The sequence below is a fragment of the Triturus cristatus genome, chromosome 5_1 (assembly GCF_964204655.1).
Source record: "Triturus cristatus chromosome 5_1, aTriCri1.1, whole genome shotgun sequence".
NCBI lineage: Eukaryota > Metazoa > Chordata > Amphibia > Caudata > Salamandridae > Triturus > Triturus cristatus.
In genome coordinates, this window is record NC_140587.1 from 880,887,481 (window position 1) to 880,901,953 (window position 14,473).

A 14,473-nucleotide genomic window follows, 5' to 3' on the forward strand; every position below is an offset into this window, starting at 1 on the left:
TAATCAACTGGAATAATGGTATGGTGATAGATTTTGGCCTCCATTAAAAACATGGTATAACACGACTGTACCATGATTCTTTTAAAATCTGTGCTCATTAACTGTGAGCATGCAGGCTGCATTTTGCACCAAAATAAATTCTAATGCGCTGCATTTAAACTTATCTGGATGCAGAAAACTAGGCAATCAATAAAACAACAGATAAAAAGCCGAGCTGCAATATCCTGCCATCATGATGAAGTGTGGCACTCTTTGAGAATATTTAAGTTGTGGCATGGAATGGATCATAAAGGTTCTGTTGTATTATTTATATGGAGACAACGTTCTTATCTAATAAACTCCTACACTATGTTGAGTGCCCTGGGAAAAGCACGCCTTGAAAGAGCAGCATTATAACACTAAGAGGTACAGAACCAAAAGTGCTTATTGATTAATGCGCACACTATAAAAAAGCTTCTTGGAGTCCAGGACTGTGAGTTAACACTTACAATTTGCCTGGAGAGATGGCCGTTTTCACTGCCACTTGAGATTACAATCCAGTCCCTTTCAAGGGGCTCTAATTTACCGGACAGATTGACTTCTCAAGTATACACATTTGTTTGTTTAAAAATAAAAAAAGGGTTTAAACACATCGGAGTAGATATTCTAATCTTTCAAGCTATGCACCGCAGCAAAGCAACTTGCTGGTTTGCGTCACTTGAAAGAAGAGAGCAGAAATGTGCCCCATCTATTAAGATATGACGCACTTCTGCTCTCGCCCTTGCACTGAAGCACTGTGTGCCACGCTGCATGGGTGCCTGCGCTATGACCAGGTTTGTTTTTGTTCAGGGAGGGATACCTATCTGCAAAAAAGAAAATCCTAAGAGGCAATTTTCTCTTTCTATGTGTGATGCAGAATGCATCACGCATACAAAAGAGAAAGTAAACATATTTCTCCTCGTTACCCCTCTCTTGTAGTCACACCATTTTGGAACAATCGTAGTTTACTGCATTTAGTAAATCTGGGATTGCGTCAAATTCTGTGGATGAATATATACAGCAATGCCCATGCTCCACCATGAAATGTCGAAAACAAGGAAATGTAATGTAATGCAGTGCATAAACCTGTGTTGAGTACCATTTCTTTATAAGGTCACAAGGGGAGCACAAATAAACCCTTGCGTGGCTGTGTGAATCTCATTTAAGGACTTGCATTTTCTGCGATGACGTGTTACATTGGGGACCACCAACACTCCAGGAACCTTAGGCTCACTATGCAAGAGGTCATTGTAACAATATATGGGCACCTGATTGCCGCTTTAGGCCCCTTAAAAATAGGGTACTCATTTTGAGCTCTGCAGCTCCTCCCTGGTGACGCACCCTCTGCTTGCCAACCAACAATTTCATGTGAGTCTCTCAGGGCAGAATCTAACCCAGAACAGCGCTCGCGCACTCTATGTTTCGTCACCGCTTCACCGAACCTTCCATGCTGCTGATTCTGCGCGCTAATCCTCAAGTGTGATTACATCCTACATACATGTAGGGCACGTCGGCGGCCATATTGGTTTGGGGACAGGCCCATCCACACAAAGAAAAAAGCGTCCTCATCATGGAGTTTTATTTCTTCTTTCGACTATGTGCCTCTGCACACAACTGTGATGCGCACACATTCTGTGGTTTACTTTGTGATGCTGTTTTGTGACATTGCATCCTGGGACAATGGATCCTCATGACCGTGATACACACACAAATACTGTGCATTCCATCCAGCAACTGTGATATATGCACATGTGCATGTTTGCTGTCTTATCTCTAATTTAAATACATGCACATTTAGTTGTGCACTGTAAGGAACATTTCTACAGTTTGGAGCTCAAGTTTTTGCATCAACTGCAGTATGTACGTATGTAATGAAGTTTGTTGTGTCTTGCTTTAAAAGTTTGCTGTATAGACACACATCATTGAGCATCATACATGTAAAAACAATGTTCATTGAATTATTATTTTTTTTTTTTAATTTCAGTTCCAGTCATAGGAGTGTTTATGATTTATATTAGGGGTTTTCTACTATGCAAAGTTTTAATGCTCCTTCCCCTTTTCAGCCAAACAACAGGTGACCCACCAATTCCATGGAGAAATTGGTACAGAACGTTTTCAAAGTGCCTGGGACCTATAGGGGGAAATAGATATTGTCCAGAATGCAAAAGGTTCTTGTTGGAGCATATTTTGGGATTTGAGGGACAATCTGTTTATGAGCACCTTCAACATTTTGAATTAGTAGAAAATGAAAAGGATATTGATGAGTATCAGTTGGCCGTAAAGAAACTTGAAAAGCAGTTTAATGTACAGCGTAGTTTAATTCTTAAGAGACAAGTGTTTTACTAAGGAGCAACAGCAGGATGAGTCAAATTGAGAGGCATGTGGCAGTTTTGCGTATGTTTGCCACAGAATGTGATTTTGAAGTTTTATGTAAAAAATTATTCATGAACAGATAGTTGTGCGCTGTTGGGATAAAGCAGTCCAGGAAAAATTACTAACTATGAAAAATCCCTCCCTTATTGAGACCAACAATGTCGTGAAGAGCATCGAGTTATCGCGAAAATCTTGTAAAGAATAAACTCGGAAAGAATAAAGTATAGTGTCAGTTGTGAATTAAAGAGGGATTAACAAACAAAATGGTCAGAATAAGAAATAAAAAAAAGAAAAAGAGACTAAAGCCATTTTTTGAAATCAGAAAGATATTTATTTCAGGTGTGGATGCCCTAATCACGGTCCCAACAGTCGGCAGTGTCCAGCGAAAAATGTTAAGTGTATAGCATGCTGTAAAGTTGGGCATTTTGCCAAAGTTTGTCAGTCATCTAAGAATAAAGTCAGTGCTGTACTGGACAGTGAGCTGTGTGGCAGTTCTGAAGATGAACAGGTTATGGAAAAAGATTTAGGGGCATATCATCAAGGAGGCAATATAAAAATTATTGCCGCTTTTGGGTCCGTTTACGGAGGAAAAGCGGCGATAATTTTATCGCCTTATCAGCAAGGTAACGCTATCGTGTGAATCCTCGCATTAGCACCCTTTCATGTAACGCCCACCTTTGCATCTCTAATGAGATGCAAAGTGGGCGTTCCGTCCCAAAATAACTAGAGAAATGTCGCTAACCGACATTTCTCCAATTATCAATGGGCACGCTAACTGGCATAGCGATAAGAAAAGTAGCGCTAACCTTGGTTATTGCTACTTTCCTTATGCCTGCTTTTAGTTTGACTTAGCCATTATATACAATGTAAGGTGGATATCATGGCTAAGTCTGCCCTGCCCTATCAACAAGCTATCGCCAAACTTTGTGAGATTATCGCTGGATTTCCAGCGATAATCTCACATTTGGCAGTAATCTTGGAATTTTATCGCTTTTGAGATAAGCGTTGCTGATAGCACGCTATCTCAGCGATAAAATTCCACGTTACCCGGTGAAAATTATCCTAGCGCTAAGTGCGCTTAGCGATAATTATCGCAGGTCCTTAATGATATGCCCCTTAGTGTTAGCCGTCCAAGGTGGTGGCTCGAATTGCGTTGATCCATATGAAGATATTGTTGATGGCAAGGTCTTGAGATTACTGATTGACTCTGGTGCCAGGATGATGATGGTAACTGAGGTATGAGGTGACAGGCATCTACTCCCACCTTATAGGAATCCAGTGATGTATGATGGGAGGAAATTTGAACTGCCTTGCGATTTTGAATGTCACTTCAAGTTTAAAACTAGAATTATTTTTGATAAGGTACATGTTTCGAAAAAAGTTTTAAACATTTTTGGGTGGTATCATCAGGGTTTGTTCGGAATGACACTAAGGCCTGGAAGAAAAGTTTAACTTTCTTTGATCACGAAGGAAGCGTTGAATTAAAAACTTTCTGGTGAAATTGATCCCTAGGCCAAGTAGACTGGTTTCCTCAAGTCAGTTTTCTGTGAGGGGTTCGGAAGGATGGAAGATTTTAAGCATAGGATCAAGGTCCAAGGTGGAGTCACAGACTATAATTGCAGAGAGCAACATCCCACGCGACCTATATCTCTTTAGGTTTGGCTTACAAGGTGCTCAAAAAATTAGAACACATAGACTAAGATCACCCATGGTTCAGCACTGCATGGAAATGAACCATAAAGAAGACGAGCTCAGATGGCTCATATTAGAAAAGGTCAGAAGTAGTTCTGGACAAGATACCTCAGCAGTACGGAAACGTAGAGAAACCTTTTGGATTTGTACGCTTGACAATGTTAAAGATGGTTTGAATGAGGAGATAGTATGCAAATTACATGAATATACAATGCCTCCTTTGATAACCCCCTAGCTCAGAGATCCCATCACTGAAACACAAGGCCAGACTCTGGCTTTAAATTTAGGAAAAAGGGAGGTTTACCATGTAGGGTTGGCAAGGTCTCCCTTTGTAGACCTGACTAAACAATGCATCGATTCTCCTTAGATATACATAGATGCATATTCTGAAGTTCCAGAGAATGACGTTGTCTCCAGTTTGCAAGAAAACTGTATCAGCATTGCCCATATATATTTCCAAACAACATATTCTGAGCTTTTATCGAGAGCTAAACACTGAAGTAGATAAAAACCTGAGCTACATATAATACAGACACACACTCTGATGACTCAGAACATGACTGTTTCCAGCTTGCAACCAAACCTTATCAGCATTGCTCATATATATAGAAACATATCCTGATCTTTTTCCAAGAGTTAGACACTGAAATAGACCATGCCTGAGCAATACATGATATATGAGTATGGAGAGATAGCATAAATTATGATCCACCCTAATCTGTTACAAACATATCATCCCTAATAAGTAAATCATTAGGCTAGCTGAAATAATAAGTATTTGCTGAAACCATTGTAGTTTATTAGTCAGCTGTAAAACAATTATATTCTATAATCCCTTCAGGATTAGTGAACCAACGAAGAATAAGTGTAGCAGGATATCATGTGCTCTTTATAAACTCTTTTTGTTTCCCCACATGGTCAGCATATCTGCCTTGACAGTGCATAAATACATAGGATCACGAATAACATAACACCATTCCAATATGGCACCTGTTAGCAATACAGAGTAGCGAGCAAGCCCATATAGTACCACGTGACTCAGCATGTGATCGGAGCTTGGACACGGAAGTACTAGTATTGAGACGCCAGACAACACGTTCTGACGCAGCCAGCCATAACAAATCACGCAAAATCAAGTGCAGCCGCTTAGAAGCTGCCGCTACGGCGAATATATAAGGGCCCTCGCCATAGTACTGTCCTTTGTGCTGCCGGAGAAGATTGGAGTCAGTCAGTACCAGACCCATTGCCAGAAAGGTGAGTGCCGCTACGTAGGCAACGGTTAGATAACAGTGTTAGAACAACATTAATGGCATAGAAGGGTCTCTATTGGTAGTTTAACAAGAAGGGAATATTTGCGCAGAGAGGTTCTTAACTAGTACCCTAGACCTCCATCACAACTAACCTTAAGACTCTTTAGACTTGGAAGTTTCTCTTGACAATTATTTTAATCTGCAAGTGAAAGCGAGGTGGGGAGACAGAGCCTTCTTTGCTCTCGCCCCCAAACTCTGGAATGAGCTTCCCCTTGTCCTCAGGAATCAGGAATCTCTTATCCTATTCCGTAGAGGCCTTAAAACGTTGCTCTTCTCTGAAGCTTACCCCTAATGCTCTTTTTCTTCCGTATCTTAGATCTGGCTGATTGTTTTCCATCAGTTGCGCCTTGACGCCTCCGGGCAAAGTAGCGCATTATAAATTCCCAATCAATCAATCAATCAATCAATCAATCAGCACACTGAATAGCGCACGCATTCAAGTGTGGACAACAGGAGCCACTGCTCAGAGTATAAGCGCGTCATTTAAATATGTACGCAAGGACACACTTAAAACATGGTAGGCACCCACCACTGATATGCTTGATAGTAGGATGCCAGCAATACGAGCGTAGTACTCCTATGCATGCTGATATTAGGAGCAGAGATAGGACCATATATCGTAAAGAAAACCTTGTGATACACTGATAGTTAAGATGTAGATATCGATATTTTTCCTGCAGATAACAGAAGTAAGCCCGCCATTGGTAGGAGTTATACATCTAACATATTCAGAAACAGGAAAGATGTACACACTATAGAGCGAGCAGCAGCAAGTTGACATACTTGTATCATTTTAATAAAATATATCCCACACTTTTCCATACATTGTTTAGGACTACTAGTGATACAATGGAGAGATACAGGACTCAAAACATATGTCTCACAGGGTGCCCAACAGAACTATTTCCTACAAATAAAAGAAGTTATATATTCAGCACTTGTTTACGGTAAATATAACATATAAATGTTCATATTTTACACATGCCCTTTAGGTTTAGAGATAGTATTATCCAACATAGACCTATCTCCTAGACAAATAGAAGCCTGAGATTTATGGAACCAGCAGTCTGTCATGAGACATAGACTATTAGGATGCCCATACTGTGTTTGTATTACTCCAATTGGAGTACCTTTCAAGAATCAACAAGGTACGATTAGTCCTCCTGTTTTATTATATCAAACCAAGAAGGAAAAGTAGATGTAGAAAATAAATAAATGAAAAATAGTGGATATTAAGACCAAGTAATAGGCTGTCACACCAATGACTCCATTGCCAAATTTACCCCTCACATTTTTACACTGATAAACAGATTTTCTGTTTGAATATTCTCCTATTTTATTTATTGTACTAATGTTGGTGCCTTATGTACGTCACACTGTTTATCCGGGGCACAAAGGCAGCACTACTAATGGGTGATATTTCCTCAGAGCTATAAACTCTCAATTTTAACACTATAAATGTGTGTAATACAATCTCTACACATCATCACATTGGTAGGTTTGCAGTAAACTAATGACTATTACCATTTTCGTAGAATTATTGCTCAATATATGACCAGTGTTATGATTTGTAGGACCCTTTCCAATCCCAAGAGATGTCACTTATGACTAGGTCAAAGAGAGGAGCATTCACTTATTTTAGAATATTTCCATAAGGAGCAATGTTAATAAAAATCCATGGGGTAGTTGGAATTTCATAAATTGTTAAATCACCAAGTAATATATTCATAATTAAATTCTTGTTTCTGAATCTCCTTTCCTTAGATTCCCCAATCTTTCGCCCGTTATAAAAATAAATATTAACATAAGGTCCTGATGAAGATGGAGACCAATTAGATTGTCTATTGAAAGGTACGTCGGCCCCAGACACCAGCACAGCAATCGAGGGTGGATGTTGTCACCCCTCTTCTTTCCATCTGTGCATGCAGTGTTGGTCTGGGGTGTTATGCATGTCAGTGATATGGGTGTGAGTCATGTGAATGAGGAGTGAATGTAGGGGAATATTTTTCTCTATTGCAAGTCTTGTTATTTGTGTTTTAATGATAATAACTTTCTTTATATACTGAATATAGATGCTAAACTGAATTTTGATTGTGGAAAGGAAATGAAATGTTGTAATGTCAAGATCTAAATTTTGATACAAATGAAAAAAGGAAAAAAATATATATGAAATAACAGCAAATTGAAGTTGTCACGTGGAGATCAGTATCATTGAAGCCCCATTTTTTTAGCACTTTGTAAGCTAAACCTAAAGAGATATAGGTCACGTGGGAGGTCGCTCTCTGCAATTATGGTCTGTTTTTTCCCCTTCTCCCAGACCTTTTTGAAATAAAATATAGTAGGGGGTGCCTTTCTATAGCACCAAGGTGGAGTCACCCCAGTCAAGCATAAACTAAGGAACATAACTACCTTTCATTGTTTGTGATGAACTAGCAGAAATGCTCAAAATATGTGTGGGGATGGTGTCTTTGAACACATCAAATCATCTCTGTGGTTGTCCCCTTTGGTGATAATAAGAAAGGAAAATGGTCAGCTGAGAGTTTGCATAGACCTTAGGAGTCTTAACAAGGCAATTTGGGTAGATTCCCAATCTCTACCCCGCGTAGATGACATCATCAGTATGTTTGCAGACGCTAAGATATTTTCAAAGATTGTCTTAGCTTCCACTTACCATCAGATTGAACTTGATGAGTCATCTCGACATCTTATAGCTTTTGTTTTGTCCGTCGGGGCATTTCAATTTCAGAGGATGCCTTTTGGCTTTGCATCAGCCGCTTCTCTTTTTCAACGAGTGCAAGAAAATCTTCTAATACCATATACTGATGTCTGGTGAAGATGACGTTAGTCATGACAGAAGTATGCATGACGCACTGAGAAATGCTTTAAAATTTGGAATTGTAGCCAATCTTAAAAAATGTGAGTTTACAAGGGAGAACATCAAATACTTTGGGCATGTAATCTCTGAGAAAGGAGTAGAACCCATGCCTGGATTGTTTGATGCAATTACAAAAGCTCCTATGCCAAAGAATAAGGAACATGTGGCATCTTTCTTAGGCCTATGTGAATTTTATGCAACATTTATCGAAAACTTTGCTGCAAAAACAGTTCATTTGTGGGAACTTTTAAAGTAGAACATAACATTAGATTGGAGTGATGGGTGCCAAGGTGAATTTCAATCACTCAAAGATTTCATTTTGTTTTCCTTAGTGTTTTGGCACCTTTTGATCCTTCCAGAGAATGTATCATCACTGTGGATGCTAGCAATGATGTTTGGGTGCCACCATTACTCAGGAGAAAGGAGCCACCAAAATGACTGCAGGTTTTGCATCCAGGTCTTTGCAAGAAAAAAGTAAGGTATTTTCAGTCATAGAAAACTAATTTTTGGGCTGTTGCTGGACAGTGAAGCGCTTCAAATGTTTCATTTGGGGAAGGAGGTTTACTCTCAGGACTGATCACAAGCCTTTAGTCAGAGTTCTTCTTGGTGGGCCGGTTATCAAGGATCACACACCAAGGTTGGCCAGGCTGAGTTCATAACTATTGCAATACAATTGTAATGTAGAGTACATCTCAGGGGTAAAGAAAAAGAGAGCAGACTATTTATCATGTTCACCACTTAATGTTACTGAGTGTTCATATAATGGGTATGAAGATGATGAGGAGTGTTTAATTGCGACATTAGATGGGTGTCAAGACAATGCATTAACAGAACATGAGTGGAATAATGAGACAGTAAAAGAGGAGGAACTTGAGCGTGAGAGGAGATTTGTTATGGGGGATAGCCTAAAGAAAAAGCGATGCCAGTAAGGTTGAAAGCCTATCTCAAGGTGGTTATTGAAGAAAAAGGGATGTTGGTCCGAGGTGACAAATGTGATCCTCCCACTGGTTTAAGAGATAAGATTATTCTATATGGGCATGAAGGATATTTTGGTCAGAAAATCGCTAAGTGGAAGATCAGAGACAGTTACTGGTGGCCCTGGATGGATATTGAAACTGCTGCAAGTGTACGCGCATGTGTTATATGTGCCACCAGCGATAAAGGTTTGAAAACCGATGCTGTTCCTCTCCAGCCTATCTGTCTTCTCGAGAGAGTATGGTTTAAAATTGCTATTGATTTCATTGGTCCTTTCCGGACCCTGCCACGAAAGTTTAGATTCTCCATCATGGTTGTAGATCATTATAGGAAGTGGTGGGAAGTTAAATTCATGGAGGAACCCAACACCTAAGGTGTCATTAGGTTTTTGAAGAATTTGTTTTTGAGAGAGAGTTGTCCCAAGGAAACACAAACACATAGCCTTGTATCGCCTCCTGGCTAGCGGTCTCGTAGACAAAATTAACTGCACACTGGTGGAGTGAACTTATTGGGTCTGAACAAAACAGGGTGGAATTGTGTGAGGCTGTAGAATGTAAGCTTTGGTCCCACCGGACCAGTCAAAAGGCTGTTACTAGATTATCTCCTTTGGAAATCATGAAGGGACATGTGCCTTTGTCAAGGTTATGTCCCACTTGGTTGAGAGAGTGTCAACGGAAATCTGATTGGATGGTTACTCTAGATAAGATTGTAAGACCTAGAGTTGAAATGCTTCAAGCCACAATGAAAGCTGAGTACGATGCCAGACACAAAGTCAAAGGAAGTAGAGACAATATTCAAGTTGGTGATTGGGTGCGTATGAAAGATCCTACTCATATCGCCAAAGGCAAATCTATATTTAGAGCACCTGTTAGAGTGGAAGTTGTTGCCAGAAAGGCTGTCCACACAGAAGGAGGTAAGTGGTGGAACAAGATCAAGGTGGTAAAAGTGAAGCAGGACAGCGGTCCCTGTGCAAAAAAATAATGACGGTGTTCCCTCTGGTGACAAGTTTGTTGCTTGGGATTCGAGTCTTAAACCTAGTGTGCTTAATACTCTAACTGAGGGCACTAACCCTGTCAAACAAAAGAGTAAATATGTTATCCCTAAACCAGTTAGATACTGTAATTAGTTATTGTAATGTGTGCAAAGTATTCATGTTGTAAAATGAAGAATCAATTACATATGGTATTTTTCACTTATTATAAACTAATTTAATGCCACTCTTCATTTTGTCTATGTAATGCAACTTGTATGAAATTCAAGTTTTTATACTTTGTTGTTTGTAAAGAAGGTAAATATTGTAGTGATGGTCTTGTTAATACATTCCACATTGCAGATCATCCCTCCAGGAATGTGGAATGTGGTGTGAGGAGTGTGCGATGATGAAAATTCTATGACTTTTAGTTGCTACTGGAACTGCTGAGACTGTGCCTAATAGACCTCTAAGCTTAAGGTTGGCACGACTCATGTTGCCTCATTGCATCCCTCTCACCACAGATCCCTTCTTTGACACTCTGGTTCTGACCTAGAGGTCTGCCTCCTGGGCAAGCTTCTTAGCTGAAGAGAGCTTGCTATCAATTAGATGTTTGCACAGTTCTAAAAAGCAAGTAATGTACTGAGCATTTGCTCCCTCAAAATCAGGTCATTAGGCCAATTAAATCACTCACATTACTGCCCCTCACCCAGCCACTGCGTGACTTAGTGGAGTAATCCAGAAAATCCACCCAAGAGTGTTTGTGATACTTCTCAAGTGTGAGCCAAAACTTAGTGAGAAGAATTGCTGCTTTTATGGGAGTGTACCTCATCATATCCTCTATCTCTAGTGTGAGCAAGGTATTCCTCCCCACTCTAGGCATGCGCTTCCAGACACTTGACACCCAGTCCTTCTGTGGGACCCTGTGTATCCTCTGTGCAACCTCATGAGCTGAAACCCATTTGTCAATGTCCTCCATCAAAAAGTAGCTAAGCATCATATCTTTAGGAATGCTGACTCTCTTGTATCCATTGGACATTGTGGTTTCACTGCCACCATTGTTGGTGGACCCTGTGTTTTGTTGCGATTTCAGGTCCAGATCCTTGAGACTCCTTACAACTCACTTTATGATCCATTATTAGTTTCCTTTGTGCCAATGCCCTTTCAGCCTAAGGCTATTTCTGCCTCAGCCTTCATCTCCTCTAGAGCTCTCTAGGCAGCTGCTTCTTCTGCAGTTCTCTTTGGAAGCAGCCCCATCTGTGGATTTCTTGGAAGTAGCCTGCCCCATCTCAAGTCTGACTAGCTGCAGCCTGAACTTCCTTTTAGACTTTCTCTTCTCAAGTTATACAGGGAACAGGCTGCAGGAAGAGATGCTGCTTCCTGACTGGATCAGGCAGGGAACCTCACTCTGCTGGACGCTGCTCTCCCCTCTGGGGTCGCACTCACAAGATATTCTGCCTCCTCCTCTTGCTCTTCCATCTCCTTATCCTCCTCTTGAGCTGTGGCTTGTAAGTGGTGGGGCCCCTCCCAGGCCCTGAGGTCCTTCTGGAGCTCCTGGTTCTTGGAGTTCTTGGTTACTGGAAGCCCCATCATCCTGCAAAATTATTTGAGCTCAGCCATGGAGTATCTTCAGTCAGGTGCACACAGCCAGGTGAAATGGAAGTGAGTTTGAAAAATAAAAAAGAGGCCAATCAAGGAAAACTTAAAAGAGGTTGAATCTGATGTTATACATTGGGTTTAGTGTTATACAAAATCACTGAGTGGCAAATCAAGTGCTGGATCCCACTGCTGCCACTGAAGTGAAAAATATGGTTATTGGTTGAGGGGGTAGAAGCCCCATTCAATCCATAACCATAATCTCTGTAAGGGTGAGCTACAAAAGTCACTAACTTAACTAGTGCTTAACTCTCTGGAAGCTTGACACAAAACAGTCAGGCTTAACTTAGAGGTAGTGTGTGTAGTATATATGATACACACAAACATTAATAAAGTGAAACACACCACAAGAAAAATCCTAATTTATAAAAATAGTGTACATTTTAATAAATAAAATGCCACAAATATGAAAACAATCTAATTAGTAGAACCTGAGATTTGCAAGTTCAAAGTCTGAAGTAAAAGTAGAGTCAAAAAGCTAACTGGACTAGGTAATCGAGTCAGACTAGGACAAAGCCACAAGTTCAAACCGACCATGATGCAGCATGGGCTAGGAACAGGACTGAGTTTCGCCCATTGGAATGTGTACCTTGTTCTACTTGGGCTGAGATGCAAGGTCCTGCATTGAGCTTGGTCTATATGTGTCTCACTGTGTCAGCTTCAATGAGGCCACTGATCAGGAAATATGAGGTGCTATGTTGTGAGGGTCTGCATCAAGTTTCATCTTGCTGTATCAGATCCGATGAGGCTGCCGATCTGGAGCTGTGAGTTGCTTCAATGTGAGGTTCATTGTCGAGTTGTGTCATGCTATGAGCAGGTCCAGCCTTCCTTCCTCAGGCAACAGGGTAGCAGAGCAGTCCTTACGGCATCAGAACAGCAGATCGTTCCTTCCACCAACAGGGTAGCAGAGCAGTCCTGCTTGTGAGTCTTCCACAGGTCCAGAAGTGATCTGATGAGAAGTTTCATTATTTAAACCTGGTGCTTGCCTTTAAAGTGAGGGGACTTCCTGTAATACCCCAACACCTGGCACTGAAAGGATCTCCCCTTCCTTTGTCAAGGCTCACAGATGGCTGGTTTGTCTGTGTGCTGGAGGCAGCCCTTTGAAAAGTAAGTGGGGCAAGGGACATCTTTGCCCCAGCTATCCTGGCTGGATGTCCCATCCTGCCAACCCTTAACTCCCTTTTGTCCTACTGTCTTGTAGAACTACACAAAGGGCAACTGCCAAGATATTCACAGTAACGTGACCCAGGACACAGGCAGCAGGCATCAGATCATTAGGGCAAGAACATTCCAACTTCCTAAAAGGGCATTTTTACTGAAAAGTAGCTTAAAATACAACTTTACCATTAAAGAGGATTTTAAATTACAATTCAATGGAAGATTCAATAGGAGTTGAGGGGCTCCCACATCATTGTCGATCTTGTGGATGAAGTAAAAGGGTTGGCACTGATCCTTGCAGTCGCTGAAGTCTTCAGCATCGAATCCTTTTATGATGCAGGTACTGCGTCGATGTTGAGCTGTGTAGTTTGTCGAGGCGATGATGTCAATCACCTCCTGTATTGGTGTCAAAGAGCAATAGTTTCTGATCTGTGTAAAGTCATCATTACATTGGTTTTTATAGTTCTGGATAGCAGAAATCAACTCTCAAAGGCACAGGATTGGATTGGCACCACTTGGCATGGTAGGACTCACAGATGGCAGACTCCAGGTGCTGTCGCACAAATGAAGGAAGTCTTTGATGGTCCTGAGACTTCAGAACAGGGGGCAAAACAGCAAGTCCTTAGTCACGCTGGCTTCACATGAGATGGATCCAGTCCATGTCATCAGCAGGGCAGAGATCAGCAGGGCAGCTGGGCAAAACAGAAAGCAGTTCCTTCAGAGAAGCAGTCAGGCAGATTGGCAATCCTTGTGGCACAGCAGTCTTTGCTCATGGCAGAGTTCTTCACATGTTCTGCAGTGTACTGTCTTGTTAGGGCCACAGCCCCAGTACTTATACCAATGTTTGCTTTTGAAGTGGGAGTGACTCAAAGCAAGCCCTTGAAGTGCACATGTCCCCTTTCATACCAGCCCTGTCTGCCAGGCAATCTGTGGGGGTAATCAACCTTTTGTGTGGGAAACATGACACTGCATATTCAGGTGTAAGTGTCAGCAGCCCTCCATCTTGCTGCCCAGGAACAGAATCAAAATGTTGATGAATGCAGATGAATTCTCTTTCACACTCATCCTTCCTGTGTTTATGGCTGTCTAGATGGAATGCACAAAGTGTAGCCATCACCCACCTATTGGAGACAGGCTGCAAGGCACACAGAGTGGTAAGAGCATAGAAATATCCACTTTCTAAAAGGGGCATTTCTAAAATAGTAATGTTAAAACCAACTTTACCATTAAAGAGGATTTATCATTGTTGTGTAGTTCCTATAAATCTATATAGGATCTGCGCGTTTAGACAACATAAACTATGGGATTGGTATCCCGACTGATTCCAGATACCCCCACAGGATAGGTTAGTCAGTAGTTCGGCTAGCTCACAGTGCCTCTATGCACTCCTCTTACCAAGGAGTGAATAGTCTCTGGCAACTATCGAACATGACAACCCTGATCCTG